The sequence below is a fragment of the Myotis myotis genome, unplaced genomic scaffold (genome assembly GCF_014108235.1).
Source record: "Myotis myotis isolate mMyoMyo1 unplaced genomic scaffold, mMyoMyo1.p scaffold_m19_p_2, whole genome shotgun sequence".
NCBI classification, from domain to species: Eukaryota; Metazoa; Chordata; class Mammalia; order Chiroptera; family Vespertilionidae; genus Myotis; species Myotis myotis.
Genome location: NW_023416324.1, coordinates 10529901 through 10548058, shown reverse-complemented (window position 1 = coordinate 10548058; position 18158 = coordinate 10529901). Strand labels below are relative to the sequence as shown.

Here is an 18158-nt window from a genome sequence, read left to right as displayed (position 1 = left end):
GTATATGAGACTGTGTATAGGTGTGTGTGTGTATGAGTCTGTGTGCATATGTGGGTGAGTGTGTGTGTATGTATGAGTGTGTGTGTGAGGGGGTGTATGTGAGAGAATATGTGTGAGCCGTGTGTATGAGTGAGAGTGTATGTGAATGTGTGTGTGAGTGTGAATGTGTGTGGGAATGTGTGTGCATATGTGCATGGGAGTGTGTGTATGTGTGTGTGACTGTGTGTGTGTGTGCGCGTGCGTGTGTGTGTGTGTGTGTGTGTGTGTGTGTGTGTATGTCTGCCTGCCGTGGTGTGAGAACAAACTGGTACAAGGCGATGTCGTGTCAGGGGTTATAAATACAGACTCCAGTCAGACTGGCTGAGTCACATCCGCCAGCACCACCTCGCTGAGCCCTTCTCCCCTCATCTCATTGGCGACAGCTTTGGGCTTATTGGAGAAGTCGGACAGGTACCAGCATCGGTGAGACCCAGCTGTGGCTGCTCCTTCCCTTGGGCGAGAGCAGCTCCTGCCGGCCTGTGGGGGAAAACAGAGCCTCGGTCTTGATGTCTGGGGAGCTACAATTCGCACCTCTACGGGCAATATCCTCCTGTGTGTCCGGCCCGGGGGAGGTGGGCGCAGGTGTCGCTGGCCAGCAGCTGGATCCCAGGGCGCTATCCCCTTACCGGGGCCGGCATCCCGGGCTGCCAGTCCCACCGGCTCGTGTTCAGAAGGGCATCGCACCTCCTTGCCTGCTATGTCCCAGCCACCTTGAAATTCAGCATAACCTAGGGCAGTGATGGCGAACCTTTTGAGCTCAGCGTGTCAGCATTTTGAAAAGCCCTAAGTTAACTGTGGTGCTGTGTGACATATAGACATTTTTTTATATTTGCAACCATAGTAAAACAAAGACTTATATTTTTGATATTTTTTTATATATTTAAATGCCATTTAATAAAGAAAAATCAACCCAAAAAATGAGTTTGCGTGTCACCTCTGACACGCGTGTCATAGGGTCACCATCACTGACCTAGGGCCCCGCTTTTTATTCTGCACTGAGACCCACAAATGACTGCTGGTGGCTACTTGCCCTCCTGTCCCAGGTTCCGCTGGGAGAGTCGCACCTGGGCCTGCTACTTGAACAATCACCATCGGGGCGGCTGGGCGTGGGGCCCTGTTTGGGGCACAGGTGGGAGATTGGCTTTAACCCAGGCGTGACCCAGAGGCAGTGCCTTCCGTCACTCATCTCCCAGAAGAGCTGCCTTTTTTCTAATTTGGCATAAAGACGCTTCCTTTGCTGGCGGGAGCCCTGCTCATGTCCACGGGCACCCATAATAAGGGAAATGCACATTAAAACTCCACTGAAATGTCATTTGTATGTATCAGAATAGATAAAAACCCAAAAGCATGACAGCCTGCCCTGTCCACAAGGCTGTGTGTGTGCGTGGGGGGGGGGGGGGGCAGGCGCTGTGGGAGGGCAAAATGCCCACGGAGGGCCCATCGGCGTATCCATCCACATTATGAATGTGTTTATCCTTTGGCTCCGCGACCCCTCTTCTAGAAATTTGCTCTATGAAGGCACACAGGCACATGCAGAGCAATTCCTAGGGAATTTTCTCATTGCCACATTATTCTGAATTGGATTGGAAATAACCCAAGTATCTGTGTAGAGCAGACTAATGAAATAAGCAATGACGACCTCAAAATGGAATGCATCTGTTTAGGGAGGGAGGCTTTCTCTGTGGCAGATAGGAAATCGCCATGAGGGCAGCCATGGAAAGGAATGGGGTGAAGGGCAGCGCTGGGGGCGGGGTGCTGCATTTATGGAGGAAAGGGTGGAAGTGTGAACCCATATGTGTTGCTAAAGCCATACACCTTAAAGGACACACAAGAAGTTCATTAGAATGGCTGCCTACGGAGAGAAAGCAGGGCAAGCATGGGAATGGGGTGGGCACAGATGCATGAGAGGAAGACTCCTGGATGTGTAATGTTTAGCCCCATGCTTGTATCTCCTATTCAAAAGAAAGTGAGCATCAGCAAACACATTGCCCTCCTCAGACAGCCACCAAATGTTAGACAATATAGTCTCATCCTGGAATTGGCAAACTGCGGCGTCTTTTTTTTTCTTTTTTTTTCCCGATTAGGTCTGTAGATGAGTTAATAGTGTCTGCTTGCTGGTTCCTATCATTGTACCATGGCTACATGGGGGGTGTTAACATTCGGGGAAGCTGGGATTCCCGGGGAATACAGGCATGTCCCACTGCAACTTTTCTGTAAGTGTAAGTGTGTTTCAAAATAAGGTGGTTTTTTTTAAGAGAGAGAAATAAGTAATTTTTTCTCATACACAAAATAGGAAGTAGTAGTAGAAAAAAATTCAGCCATAATCCTGAGATGAAAAACAACCATTGCCAAAAGGCTGAGTCTCTGTCCTAGCCGGCTTGGCTCAGTGGATAAAGTGTCATTCTGCAGACCGAAGGGTCCCAGGTTCGATTCCAGCCAAGGGCATGTGCCTTGGTTGTGGGCACATCCCCAGTAGGAGGTGTGCAGGAGGCAGCTGATCGATGTTCCTCTCTCATCAATGTTTCTGACTCTGTCCCTCTCCCCTCCTCTCTGTGAAAAATCAATAAAATATATTTTTTTTAAAAAAAATTCTGAACACTGATGGTGCTCAAAGCACTTTCCATCTGAGAAGGTCCACCCTACATAAAATTGCAACCCACCTTCACCCACTCCCTTTTGCCACCCCTTCTCCATCTCTATTGCTTCTGTTCATTGCATGATCCCCACCGAACAGGCTGGCTATATAATTTACTTTTCTGTCTTTTGTTTATGCTTTGTACCTCTCCACTAAAAAGGCGCACCTTGAATACAGGTGTTTGTTTGTCCACTGATGTACTCCAAGTGCATAAATTAGTCCTTGGGTGAAGGAGGCTGTCAAGAGGCCAAATCATGGACTTCAAATTCTTGTGGGGGAAATCCTGAGAAGATGGGACAAGAGCAGCCACGTGGGCGGCCAGCAGCGTCCGTGAGTGCTGCGGCCTGGACGCAGTGCCAGACCCTCCAGGATCGGGGTTGTCGGGGAGGCAGTTTTCCTATTGTAGACATGACCATGTTCCAAACACTGCAGTGCTTAACAAAAGACGAAGGTCTACTCTAGCCCCTCCCCTCTGAACCCTGACTTAGGCTAAAGCTAACAGCTCTGAGAGTGAAAATCACAGGCAAACAGAGATCCCTGGAGGGTGATGGTTGCTAGGAACAAGTCCCACCAGCTAAGTGGCTTAAATGTCAGATGTATTGTTTCATCGTTCTTGAGGCCAGAAGCCGGAGATCAAGGTGCTGGCGTGGCCGGTTCCTCGGGAGGGAGGGCCCTGAGAGAGAATCTGTTCCATGTTCTCCCCTAGCCGCTGGGGTTTCCCGCCACCTTCAGCGTTTCTTGGCTTATAGAAGCATCGTCGACCTCAGCCTACATCTTCACATGGTGTCCATGCTGAGTGTGTCTGTACCTAAATTTTCCCTTTTTGTAGGGACACCAGTACTAGGGGATTCAGCCTAATAACTTTATCTTAACTAATCACATCTTCAAAGGCCTTGTTTTCAAATAAGGTTACACTCTGAGATACTGGAAGTTAGGACTTCCACACAGGAAAGGGATTTTCGCTCTCAGAGCTGTTAGCTTTAGCCTAAGTCAGGGTTCAGAGGGGAGGGGCTAGAGTAGACCTTCGTCTTTTGTTAAGCACTGCAGTGTTTGGAACATGGTCATGTCTACAATAGGAAAACTGCCTCCCCAACAGCCCCGATCCTGGAGGGCCCTGGCACTGCGTCCAGGCCGCAGCACTCATGGACTCTGCTGGCAGCCCACGTGGCTGCTCTTGTCCCATCTTCTCAGGGTTTCCCCCACAGGAATTCGAAGTCCATGATTTGGTCTCTTGGCAGCCTCCTTCCCCCCCACAGGACTTGGCCCGGGGACTCAGTACACCCTCACACAGGCCCAGCATCGGAACTACATTGCATCTCCGAGGGGAACGCTGCCTCGAAGGCTGTTAGCACAGGCGAGCTCATGCTGCAGTCACTGCCAATCTCAGTGACCAGTGCCTGAAACCAACACGTCCTTCTCCCCCAGTCCCATGAGGTGGGTGGGTCTCTCCCGGGCGGGTCATCTCCAGGCCCTGCCTCAGGGATCCAACCTGCTGCCCCGCTCCTGGGCCCACCTCAGGGACCGGGAAAGGCCCCTCCGCGCCAATGCTCAGGTGCTCTCACCGGAGCCGGTGCCCTGGGCCTGTGCACCCGGAGGGGCATCTGGGGACCGGGCACAGGTGGAGTGCTTAGGAGCTCCGGCCTCCGCCATGCTGGCTGTTGGGGGCTGGTGTCAGGGAGTGTTTACCGAAGGCCCTGGAAGCTCAATGCTGAGCGTGTCTTGAAGGGCCGGGGAGAAGGTATTTGCTTAGGAAGTAAAGCTGGAATCACCCATGTCCCTGACAGCTGAAAAAGAAAGAACAATAGACCTGGGAAGCAGTCATCAGTTCCGTCTCCGGGCAAGGTGAGTGAGGACTGGGGTAAGGTGGAGGCAGCGCTTCAGGGTGAACTCCAGGGCAGGCTCTGACTTTTACCAAAAAGAGAGGATGAGGAGGAGGAGAAGAAGAAAAAGAAAGAGGAGCACAAAGAGAAGGTGGAGGCACTGGCCACATAGGAAGGGACCATCTGCTTCACTGCACCCTTTTCCCTGCTGGGTCCCCAGGTGGGGTGGAGGGTCGGGAGGCAGGACAAGTCCTCATACCCCCACCACTTCCCACATTTTGTAGAGGTTGAGTACGTACTTCTGATGAATGAATGAATGATGGACTGAATGAATAACAATAAATTCCCCCCTTTTTTTAAATGCCCCCATTCCTATACCAAATGCCCCATTCAGCCAAAGAAAAAAGCGATCCTCACCCCGGCGATGGGCCTGCAGGCCTGCAGATTAGCCATAGCCAGCAACAGTGGACACCCCTGCCCCCTCCTGACCATGGTTCCAGGGAGGTGATTGGTGCTCACACCCAGAGCCTGGTTATGGGAAATGACTGAAATCAGGAAGGAGGCCCCTGGGAAAGATTACAAAGAAATCTACAATTTTGGCATCCGCTAACAGCTCATAAGGGTTTTTCCATCCTCAGCTCTGTCCTGCAGGCTAATGAGGGGAAGAAAAGGGGATAGCCCAGGGCTATAGGCCTGCCAAACTTTGAGTCCACTCACTGGAGGCACTCCCACCCCGTGTGCATACCCACCAACTCCCATCGTTCCCTAGGGGGCAGCTATTTAAGGGGAGCCGGAGTTCAGACTTAACAAGACCGGCACTTGGAGCTATGAACACCAGCCTTCTCTGAGAGGTAACACCCCGAACCCATGCCTGTCAGGAGAACGGGTCCTGCTCAGGGGCTGCCTTTACAAGTGGCTGTGGTGGCAGATGTGTCCATATGTATTTATGCATGTGCCTGTTGCATACATGGACATATACATGCATGTGCATGATTTGGGGGGGATGTGCACAAGTCTGTTGTATGGGTATGTGAGTGATTGTATGAAAGGAGGTCTGCATTAGCGGGTGAGTTCAGGAGTGGTTGTATGCATGCATATGTGCGTGACTATGTATGTATTTGCGCATGTGTATATGGGTAAGGGGTTGGAAAGTCTTGCAAAGAGAGGGTGCTGTGCTTCAGTTTTGGAAAAAAATATTGGAGATTGGACTTCATAGATGGAATTCCCAAGTCTTGAATCGGTTGGAACAAGTAAGATGTGTCTAATAGGGGTGAGGGAGAGGTGCACAACCCATGACCTTGGGAGTCTCCGAGTTGGTTGGTACGACCTGGTTGCACCCGCCAGGAACTCTCAGTCTGATGGGGAGCGTGGACATCTCCTGAGCGTACCGTGTGGGGGTCTCCTTGGGTCTGAGGCCTGCATGTGTGTGAAAATAGTCAAACAGAGCTGGGAAAGGTCAGGAGGCCCTGTGTGTGCACGCTCCTGTGTGTTCATGTGTGACGAAGGTAGTCATCGTGGATCCAAGAGCATGTCTCTGTGTCCCCCTGAAGGTTCCTTTCTCCAGGGTTGCTGAGCAGGGGGCCAAGGCAGAAGCTGGGACCACCTGGGAGAGGAGTCTAGGCCAATTGATCTCCATTTCTTGCGCAGGGGACTGTCCACATGAAGACCCTTCTGTTGTTGGCCTTTACCATGGCCTTTGGTAAGAGCGAGCCCTGACCTCTGGCCACAAAGGGGCAGAGCACCCTTAGCCCCAGCTTTCCTTCCCATTTCCACAGGCCCTCCCTCAGTGGGAGGGAGAGAGGCCCTAGTGGGAGGGGGAGTAGCAGAGAGGGGCAGAGGAGGAGGGCACAGGGCCCCCGGCCCCATCCCCAGACAATGTTCTTCCAGGCCTGCTGCAGACCCACGGGAGTTTGCTGGATTTCCAGAAAATGATTGAGTTCAAGACAGGAAAGGGTGCTGTGTCCAGTTATGGTTTCTATGGTTGCCACTGTGGCTGGGCAGCCGAGGATCCGCCAAGGATGCAATGGATCCAGTGAGGCCGCCCCAGCCCTCCCCTCCCTCTGCCTACTCGTGGCCCCTCAGGGCCGGGTGCTGCCAGGCAGAGCTGGTGCCCATCGTCACAGAACCCCAGCAGGTCCCAGCTGGAAAAGCAGCCAGCATGTTAGAAATTCTGCTCTAGACCATTGCAAGGTCATTGGGTCTCAGCCCAGGGTCAAGGGGCAAGACCACGGGCGACCGGGCTCCCTGGAGCTGTGGGGAAGCAGCCCCAATCACATCTCCTTGCCGCAGGTGCTGCGCTGGACATGACTGTTGCTACAGACATCTGGAGAAGCAGAAATGTGGCACCAAGTATCTGAACTACAACTTTTCTTACCGAAAGGGCCAAATCTTCTGTGGTAAGGACATCCTACAACAGTGGTGGCAAACCTTTTGAGCTCGGCGTGTCAGCATTTTGAAAAACCCTAACTTAACTCTGGTGCCGTGTCACATATAGAAATTTTTTGATATTTGAAACCATAGTGAAACAAAGATTTATATTTTTATATTTATTTTATATATTTAAATGCCATTTAACAAAGAAAAATCTACCCAAAAAATGAGTTCGTGTGTCACCTCTGACACGCGTGTCATAGGTTCGCCATCACTGTCCTACAATTTCACCCCGTCTCCTTGGTTTCTCTTACTGAGTGCCCACTGTGCTGGGCACTGGAGGGGCCAGGCCAAGCCTGGGGGATCCTCGGCCGCCCCAGCCACAGTAGCAACCATAGAAGCCATAAGTGGATGCTGGAAGCCGGTCCATCCTTGCTGCTTACCCCAGTCGCTACAGGAAAGAAACATCTGCACAGCATATGTTTCTAGGGACCTGGCATATATAGCATACTGTTCTTAATATGTTTGCTCCCCTTAGCACTATGTGTTTTAACCAAGGTCACCTCTCCGAGAAAGGTTGTTTCCACAGGTAGGGATTTTTCCCTGAAGTTAGGGAGGGGATAAAACCCCTTAACTAAATGCCTAGCAGGTAGTTAATCACTTTAACTATGAACAATCACCCTTAAGCTACATACTCTTTACTCCCTGGAGTGGAGATAAGAAATGCCCTAGCCTTTGGAATAGAAATTGTCAGAATTAAAATCAACTGGTATAAATACAGATGTAACAAGACAATAAAAGACAACCAGAGCTTGGCTGGAGAACCTGGCTAGAGGTCCTGGCTAGGCTGCTGATCTACTGAACGCTGTCTCCATGTCATTCCCTCTTTGCAGACTCTGTCCACACCTTTGTGAACCCCTGGACCTGCTGGGGTTGGACCCCAACATCTGGCACCCGAACTGGGTTCCTCTAGGTAAGTCCCCTCGTACTTGGGACGGATAGGACTGCACCGTAGGGTGCTGCAGACCCTCCTACAGAGGATAAATAGGGTAAGCGAGTAGATAATACAGAACTTAGATTGTGAAGATGGGTCATACTGAATCTAAAGAAAAAAGACTCTGTATTAATCTTTTAACGAATATGCTTGCTAGCAGAGGAGTTAAGGTTACTCCCAGTCAGACAGAAAGTTTTATACAAGACGTATGTCCATGGCTTCCTGAGGATGGAACTGTTAATTTAGAAACTTGGACTAAAGTAGGAGAGCAATTAAAGAATTATTACAGCTACGATTGGTCTGAGATGGTCCCGGCAGATACCTTTTCCCTCTGGAATTCAATTCGTGACACCTTGGCACCAGAGGCAGAAACGGTTGAACTTTCTCAAACTTTAAATAGTCCCTCTGCTCCACCTAAAGAGGGCACATCATTATTGTCTCCAGCTCAATGTAAGAGCAATTTAGCTATGCCTACTGATCGGAAGGAGAATGAATATCATAAACATGACCATTGGTCCTTTCCAGTCAGTAGAGAGGAGAGAAGCCCTCCCATTCAAATCAGGCTCCCTAAATTAGAAAGGAAGCCTAAACCAGGTCCTGTGGCTCCTATGAGCTGCATGTCTAAATTTCAAAGGGCGATAAGAGAAGCTGAAGCTAATGGAGATCTTGAATTCTCACTCTGCTTCCCAGTTGCATATGAGAATGAGTTTGGTGAGGACGAAAACCCCACCTGGGAGTCTATTTCTTACAAAATATTTAAAGAATTAAAATTGGCCTGCTCTGAATATGGACCTCTAGCTCCTTACACACAAACCTTGGTAGCAACCCTAGCCCGTAAATGGATGACTCCTTATGATTGGTCACAGGTTTGTAAAGCCTGTCTCTCCAGAGGTGATTACTTACTATGGAAAACTGAATATGATGATCTTGCTAAGAGAGCTGTAGCCACTAGCAAAAATTCCAGAGGAGGAATAACCCTAGACATGATATTAGGAGAAGGTGATTTTAACACGGCTCAGGAGCAAATGTATATGCCCAAAGAGGCACTTATTAAAGTAACCAGTTGTGCAGTAAATACCTGGAAATCCCTACCTTATACAGTAGGAAAAACAACCACCCTTAAAGAGGTTAAACAGAAGGCTGAGGAACCATATCAGGATTTCCTTTCTCGCCTCATACAGGCAGTCAAGAGAGTAATCAATAATGAAGAGGCAGCCAATATCCTAATTAAACAACTGGCTTTTGAAAATGCTAATAATACCTGTCAGGCTTTATTAAGGCCGATTCACAGAACAGGAACTATAAATGATTTTATAAAACAGTGTGCTGATGTAAGTCCAGCATTTATACAGGGTGTAGCTATAGCTGCAGCTCTCAAAGGGGAGACATACTCTCAATATGTACAGGGCATAGGACAAGCCAGCAATAATATTGGTAATAAAAGAAATATGAACTGCTACTCTTGTGGCTTATCTGGGCACTTTAGCAGAGAATGCCCAAATAGAAATAATAATACTCAAGCCAGATGGCAAGCTCCTCGACAGCCTGGAAATACATCAGGGAATAATATTATTCCTCCAAAAACTGTTTGTCCCCGATGTCAGAAAGGATTCCATTGGGCAAAGGAATGTAGATCAAAATACCATAAAAATGGTCGCCCTTGAAAAATTCTACAAACCACTCCCAAGGAGGTTATATCCCATCACCTCAATTGGGAAACTTGAGAAGGGGCCAGCCTCAGGCTCCTGCAATAATAGGGGCATCAACCCTCAACCCCTCTGCAAATTTCAATCAGTCAGTGACCTCTTCAGGGCAACCCCAGGCAGTGCAGGATTGGACTTCCATTCAACCACCCACGCAATACTAACCCCAGACTCGCCAGTAGCAGCCATTCCTACAGGAGTGTCTGGGCCGCTGCCTGAGGGAACTGTAGGTTTAATATTAGGACGGAGCTCCACCTCATTACAGGGGATCTTAGTCATCCCAGGAGTTGTTGATGCAGACTACACAGGAGAAATACAGATTTTACTTTCCCCACCCACCACAACTATACAGATTCAGCCCAACCAGAGAATTGCCCAATTACTCCTGTTACCAATGCATAAAATAGGGACAACTGTTACCCAGGAAGCCAGAGGGGCCGGAGGCTTTGGATCTAGTGATGCAGCATTTTGGATACAAGAAATCCATGCTGCTAGACCTACAAAAATTTTACAAATTCAGGGAAAACCAATTGAAGGTCTATTGGATACAGCAGCAGATGTTTCCTGCATAGCAGGGAAGGATTGGCCCTCTTCATGGCCCACGCACACCACCTCCACTTCCTTAGTAGGACTAGGCAAGGCATCTAATGTAAAAAAGAGTTCTCAGATTTTAACTTGGGCTGATGAAGATCAACATTCAGGAACATTCTGTCCCTATGTAATTACGACTATCCCTTTTACATTATGGGGAAGAGATATCTTGTCTCAAATGGGAGTTCTATTATATAGCCCCAGTGGTGTTTGATTTACTCCTTTACAAAAAATTACAAGAAAATGATTTTAAATATTCCTCTCCTCATCATGTTCTACAACATACTCTATTCGTAATTAATATACTAAATGTAGGTTCTGAGGGAAATTCCCCGATGTACAGACATTGGAACCCTGATCTAACTAAACCTGAAGCCCTCATCAAATGGAGAGACTTGCTTACAGGAGCCTGGAAGGGACCTGATGTACTTTTAACCTGGGGGAGAGGATATGCTTGTATATTTCCACAGGACACAGACTCACCTGTGTGGATTCCAGACAGTCTAGTCAGACCTTATGTCTCACCGCCCTCCGTCTCCGCCTCACCCTAGCACACCTGACCAGTGCCCGTCTGCAGCAGATGTGCAGCCCTGAGCTGGATCAACCTGTCATGGGGAGGATCACATGTGCCTCCTTTTTGTGTGTCCATATGTCCCAGCTTTGCCCCACATCTCCTTTCCTTTTTCTTTCTTTTTTTTAATCTGACAACTTGTTTGCTGGTTCTTTGGCCTTTCTCCTTTTCTCCTGAACACAGCCTTTTCTAGAATCTCCCTACTCTACTGTTCCAGGAAGAGCACCTCCCTTTTCTGCCATGACTATGGGGTGTCTGGTATATGCCCCATACATGGAGTTGTCTTGTGCCAAGAGCCTGACATCCTGGGCTAAGAAAGCCCTTCCTGGGGCTCTCCTTTGTCCAGTATTGGCCCCTCTTGCCCTTGTGTCAAGAGGGACCCCCTTCTCACAGTCCATTTGCCCACAGCTGTTGCCTGGGCTTTCTGTTCACGCTGAAGTTGAGGCCTCGTGGTGGCCGGTGCCATTTATCTGCCTCTCGCCCAATGGTGTGAGCTGGGCCCTCCCTGGAGAAGAAACCTGGGTTCCCCAAGAGATGTGACCAGAGCCAGGGCCCCGCCAGCAGTCGTGGGGATCCCAAGGCAGGTGCTGGGCGTGGAGGCCACAGGGGCATAGGCTACCAAGGAGACAAAACTGAACCTCTTGCAGGGGGGCGCTGCTCCTCCCTCATTCACACACCTCACATCACCCTGCTTGGCCCCGGAGGATGGCTGGTTAGCCAGAGACGGGTCAGATTCCTCAGGGAAGGAACAACCTAAGACAGGCACAGTCGCAGAAGGGCCATCAGGAGAGAACTTGGGGGTCAACAGAGGTGGGGCACAGACCTTCACCCCCCCCAACTTTGCAGAGGCCTGAAGCCTCACGACTTCTGAGGGAGGTCTCCTGCCCCTATGGCTGCTTCGCTTCCCACGCCCAGCTCAGATCGGGACCCAGGTAAAGACAGAGACCGGCTGACAGCAGCTGCCCTCTCACTGCAACAGGACTTGTTTCCCATTTCTACCTTGGACCACAGGGAAAGGGGCAGCTTGAAGGAAAGGGCTGTGTCAGGATGCTGCCTTCATCCCTTTCTGCTCCCTCTTTTTTCTAAACACTTCCATGCCTTGTAGTTCTTTTGCTTTCTCTTCTTTTTCTCTCTACTACCCTCAATTTTCCATATCAGCCAACCCAGAGGGCACAGCTTACTCCTCCTCGGACACCAACACCACCATCAAGCACAGCCCTGATGGACCCTTTGATGCAGCCCTTCAACTCGCTGATGCTTCAGGAAGCCCGTCGCCAGTGACGCCGACTGCTAGCCAGACCAAAAAGATAATCAAACCAACAACTTGAGGCCAGCTGAAATTCCTTGACTGAAGGGGCCAGCAACCTTCTACAGGAACAAGGCTCCTTGTGCGCTCCATCCACTATGTTTACAGCTATGCTTATTGTCATTGCTTGCCAGTCTTCTTCCGAGTCTTAAACAGCCCAATCTGAGAGGTGGCCACTGATTTGCATGCGTTATCATTTAAAAAATAAAAAGGGGGGAATTTGCTAAAAGCCGGTCCATCCTTGCTGCTTAACACAGTCGCTGAAGAAAAGAAACATCTGCACAGCATATGTTTCAAGGGACCTGGCCTATATAGCATACTGTTCTTAATATGTTTGCTCCCCTTAGCACTATGTGTTTTAACCAAGGTCACCTCTCAGAGAAAGGTTGTTTCCCCAGGTAGGGATTTTTCCCTGAAGTTAGGGAGGGGATAAAACCCCTTAACTAAATGCCTGGCATGTAATTAATCACTTTAACTACAAACAATCACCCTTAAGCTACATAATCTTTACTCCCTGGAATGGAGATAAGAAATGCCCTAACCTTTGGAATAGAAATTGACAGGATTAAAATCAACTGTTATAAATACAGATGTAAAAAGACAATAAAAGACAAACAGAACTTGGTTGGAGATCCTGGCTAGGCTGCTGATCAACTGAACACTGTCTCCATGTCATTACTTCTTTACCGACTCCGTCCACACCTTTGGGGACCCCTGAACCTGCTGGGGTTGGACCCCAGCAACTGGACACAGGAATTGGAGGGGCCAGGCAAAGCCCAAGCCCGAGCACCAGAGATAGAAACACAAAGGGGCACCCTGGCACGATTGGCTCAGTGGATAAAGTATTGGCCATGGGTTTGATTCCAGCAGCACATACCTCTGTTGCAAGCTCGACCCCCAACCCCCAGTTGGGTGCATGCAGGAGGCAACCAACCGATGTGTCTCTTTCACATCAATGTTTCTCTGTGTGTGTCTCTCCCCCTCCCTTGCACTCTCCCTAAAAATCAATTGGAAAACATCCTCAGGTGATGATTAACAAAAATGCAAAAAAAAAAAAAAAAGAGGAAGAAGTACAAAGGGACAGTGTCCCTGCCTCAGGGAGCTCATAGGTGAGTGGGAAGTAAAGACAAGGAAAACACTAGATGGGAGACTCCAATAGGCAGGAAGCCAAAGGGCAGGACCCTGAGCACAGGCTGCGGTCCAGGAAGGCTCCTGACAGCCAAGCTGAGTCTTTAAAGCTGTGCAGGCACGTTGGGGCGGGGGGGGGGGGGGGGGCGGCAGAGAGAAAGTGCCTGTACATCCTTAAAGACTCAGTTTTGATGTCAGGAGCCAGCCTTTTCCCCACCTTCTGCTCCCGACCTTGGCCATGGGATGCCAAGACTCCTGGTGCAACTCCAACATCATGGTCTTACCCCATAGAAGAGGCCTTCCTACAAGAGGGCTCAGCAGGGTCAAAGGGCCCAAGGGAACTGGAACAGTTCTGTGAGCCTGAAGGAGAGGGAGTGGTGACAGATGAGGCTGAAGGAATGGGAGGGGCCAGGCCAAACCCAAGGCCATACTGCATTTAGATTTTGTCCTAGAGCAGTGGGGAGCTCTTGAGTAAAGGAATGGCATGAACAGATTTGCATTTGGGAGGATCCCCCCAGGGTGGGTAGAGGGGATGGGACTGGGAGGCGGGGCAGCAGTGAGAAGACCATTGCCATTGGACATATGACAATGATAGTCTTGATGGGAGGGCTGAGAGTGTCATTTCAGGTAGAATCAACAGAGCTGGGTGATTGCCTGGGTAGAGGGATAGGGAGCTGTTGGGTGGGTATCCGGTCCCCTGGATGGAACAGGAGGTGGTCCAGGTGGGTGAAGGGAGGAGGAGTTCTATGTAGACATGTTTAAGAGGCTTCCTGAACACCCAGAGAGATGCGAAGCAGGCAGTTGGATGTAGGGATTGACAGCTCCAGGGAGGGGTCTGGACAAGGCACGGGTTCAGGACTCACAGCAGAGAGCTGAGAGTGGGATATGCTTGCCCATATGATGTCTAAAGACCCAGACAGAAGAGAGAGGATGGCCTGTCAGAGAGGGAGAGGAGACAGAGAGAAGGTCAAGCAGTGGACAGCAGACAATTTAACACGAAGTCTCGAGGAGAAGGGCTGACAGGCTCCGCAGATTTAGAGGCAGGAAGACCCCTGAGGACCTCACTGGGGATGTGTGCCATGGAGTGTGAGGGCTAATCCAGATGGGGGGGGGGGGGGCGGGGAAGGGCGGGTGGTGGGAGAGTGAGTGGGACAAGAGGCCAAGATATCCTGGGGCACGTTTGGCTCTGAAGGGGAGGAGAGAGCTGGGTGGTCAATGGAAGGGTTTGCCCAGTGGCCCCAGATCCACTGGTGGGATTTTGAGAAAGTATCTCCTCTCCCCCAACACCCTGAGCTCTTTAAGATCAGAAATGGTGTCTCCCTGTCATGACCTCTCCACAGGGCCCTGTGTCTTAGCAGGCTTTGGGTCGTAAGCAACGGGATGCCCAACCACAAGAGGCTTGGATATTGGGGAAGTCTGACTGGTCTGGCAGAGGGCAGTGCGGGTAGTGGATGGGAGGCAGCTTCTCAACCATGTGGTCAGAGACACAGCCTTTTCCCCACCTTCTGCTTCCGGACCTTGGCCATGGTATGCCACGACTCCTGGTGCCACTCCAACCTCATGGCTTTACCCCATAGAAGAGACTTTCCCCCTCGGATGTCTCTATTTGGAGGAGGAAATTAATCCAGGAGACTTCCCCTATGGATCATTGGCCAGAACAAGGTCACTTGCTCCCAGAGACCAATCATTGAAAAGAAAAAGGGAGGAGCATGACTGGTTTATACCAATCACAACCCATTCCTAGGCCCTAGGACAGTGGTTCTCGACCTTGGCTGCACATTAGAATCCCCTGGGAATCTTTTTAAAAGTCTGATTTCTGGGCCTCATCCTCCAGAAATTCTGTTTCTTTGTTATGGGGTGGGGCCACAACATTCGTAACAAAGAAACATAATTTCCAGAGTATGAGGCCCAGAAATCAGGATTTTTAAAAGATTCCCAGGTGATTCTAATGTTCAGCCAAGATTGAGAACCACTGTCCTAGGGGCTGGGGCTTTGCACCTGGACACATCTGTTGGGAAGAAGAAAGAAGCAAAGGCTGTCAGGAAGCGTCTCCCAGTGCTTGGGGGCGGGCATCCGCATCAGACTTGGTGCTCGCTCCCTGAGGGCAGGAGCTCTGTCTCCCCATCAGAAGTACTACCTGGCGTTCAACAATACAACTAAAATATGGAATGGACATCATCCAGAACCACAGGAAGGCTGGCTGAGTGGAAATTCTACAAATAGAAGGAAAGAGAAGAGCATACTGAGACTCAGAGGTGGTGTGGTGCGGAAGTAAAATACAAAGGTACAGAGGCGCATGAGGAGAGGTCTGGTGGCTGACATAACGGTTGTCTTTTTCAATTGGTAGGGAGTCTCAAGTTCTGAGCTCCAGTTCCAGGCAAGTCTCTGGAGACCCAGACTCATACGGGAGAAACTGGACTGTCTAGCATCGGTCGGAACTGGAGGGCAACTTTCTCTCGGAGGTGCTTGCAGCGATTGCTGGGACACTGAGAAGCAGGGCCTGTGAGGGCAGGACTGAGAGCTGCCATAACAGCTCACTCCACACTGTTGATCCCCTGGTACCCCGCCCCGCCCCACCCAAGCCATGGACGGAGGCTTTTGCATATGAAAGGCCTGGCCCTTTGCAATCTGATAATTACCTAAAAATCTGCAGCTAGCCCAAGGCCCCAGGGCAACTTGCATTGCGTCACAGCTGGCTCCTGCTGGGTAGCCTCAGGAAAAGGCTAGATTAGCACCTCCTTAGAGATCCAGGAGCCAGTGTGCCCGGTGGTCAGAGTGGGACCATCCAGATTGCAGTTCCTCGGATCCACAAAGGTCACACTCAGGGGGCAGACTCAGTGACCACCAAAGCCCAATTGAAGCAAGTCTTGTCCTGGAGGGGTGTCTCCAGCACAGAAGTTCTCCCACTACAGACACAGCTGATTCTCACAGCCAATTGGCCTGGTGGTCAATCCCTCCCAGTGTTACCTACAACAATCAAGGTTTAACTACAACAAGACTGTGCACAAAGCCCACAAGGGATTGCACCAAGAGTGTCTACCTCAGGTAATTGGGGAGGCTGAGCCACTGGGCCCTATAGGACACCTAGCACACAAAGCCACTATCAACACAGCGAAGCATAAAAAATGCAGAGACAAAGAAACAGGACACAAATGACAGAAATGGAGGAAAGCAAACTACTGGATATAGAATTCAAAACTACACTTTTAAGGTTTTTCAAGAATTTCCTAGGGGAGAACCAAGATGGCGGCATAGGTTAACGCCAGAGTTTGCTGCCTTGAACAACTACTTCAAAAGTGAAACTAAAAAACGGAACGGACATCACCCAGAACCACAGGAACGCTGGCTGAGTGGAAGTCCTACAACTAGGAGGAAAGAGAAACGCATACGGACACTCAGAGGAGGCGCAGTGCTGAAGTCAAATTCTGAGGTGCGTAGTGCGCGGAGCGGGCTGGCGGCGGAGGGTGCGGTTGGCGTTTTCAATCGGGAGGGAGTCGCAGACTCTGAGCTCCAGATACAGGCGAGTCTTTAGGGACCCGGACTCAAACGGGAGAAGCGGGACTGTTTGGCTTCGGTCAGAGCGAGTGCAGCTTTCTCTCCGAGGTTTGCAGCAGGTGCTGGGACTCAGAGAGGCAGAGCCCCTGGGGACAGGACTGAGAGCTGCCATAACTGCTCTCTCCAGCCCACCCTGTTGATCCTGTGCGACCCGCCCCGCCCAAGCCCTGCACACAGGCATTTGCTGGATAGCCTCAGGCAAAGGCTAGATTAGCACCTCCCTAGAGGACAGAAGTTCTCTCGCTGCAGACACAGCTGATTCTCATAGCCACTTGGCCTGGAGGTCAAACCTTCCCTGGTATTAGCTACAACAATCAAGGTTTAACTATAAGACTGAGCACAAAGACCACTAGGGGGTGCACCAAGGAAGCATAACAAAATGCGGAGACAAAGAAACAGGACAAAATTGTCAATGGAAGATATAGAGTTCAGAACCACACTTTTAAGGTCTCTCAAGAACTGTTTAGAAGCCGCCGATAAACTTAATGAGATCTACAAGAAAACTAGTGAGACCCTCGATGTTATATTGGGGAACCAACTAGAAATTAAGCATACACGGACTGAAATAACGAATATTATACAGACTCCCAACAGCAGACCAGAGGAGCGCAAGAATCAAGTCAATGATTTGAAATGCAAGGAAGCAAAAAACACCCAACCAGAAAAGAAAAATGAAAAAAGAATCCAAAAATACGAAGATAGTGTAAGGAGCCTCTGGGAAAGCTTCAAGCATACCAACATCCGAATTATAGGGGTGCCAGAAGAAGAGAGAGAGCAAGATATTGAAAACCTATTTGAAGAAATAATGACAGAGAACTTCCCCTACCTGGTGAAAGAAATAGACTTACAACTCCAGGAAGCTCAGAGAACCCCAAACAAAAGGAATCCAAAGAGGACCACACCAAGACACATCATAATTAAAATGCCAAGAGCAAAAGACAAAGAGAGAATCTTAAAAGCAGCAAGAGAAAGACAGTCAGTTACCTACAAGGGAGTACCCATATGACTGTCAGCGGATTTCTCAACAGAAACTTTGCAGGCCAGAAGGGAGTGGCAAGAAATATTCAAAGTGATGAATAACAAGAACCTACAACCAAGATTACTTTATTCAGCAAAGCTATCATTCAGAATTGAAGGTCAGATAAAGAGCTTCACAGATAAGAAAAAGCTAAAGGAATTCATCACCACTAACCCAGTATTATATGAAATGCTGAAAGGCATCCTTTAAGAAGAGGAAGAAGAAGAAAAAGGTAAAGATACAAACTATGAACAACAAATACACATCTATCAACAAGTAAATCTAAAAATCAAGTGAATTGCCCTGGCCGGTTTGGCTCAGTGGATGGAGCGTCGGCCTGCGGACTCAAGGGTCCCAGGTTCGATTCCGGTCAAGGGCATGTACCTTGGTTGCAGGCACATCCCCAGTGGGGAGTGTGCAGAAGGCAG

At 49.7% G+C, this 18158-nt stretch overlaps 1 pseudogene; it reads left to right on the top strand.

Annotated features, from left to right (window-relative positions):
* The first annotated feature begins 5136 nt into the window (after nt 1-5136).
* On the top strand, nt 5137-10752 carry LOC118676959 (annotated as a pseudogene).
* The last annotated feature ends 7406 nt before the right edge of the window (nt 10753-18158 follow it).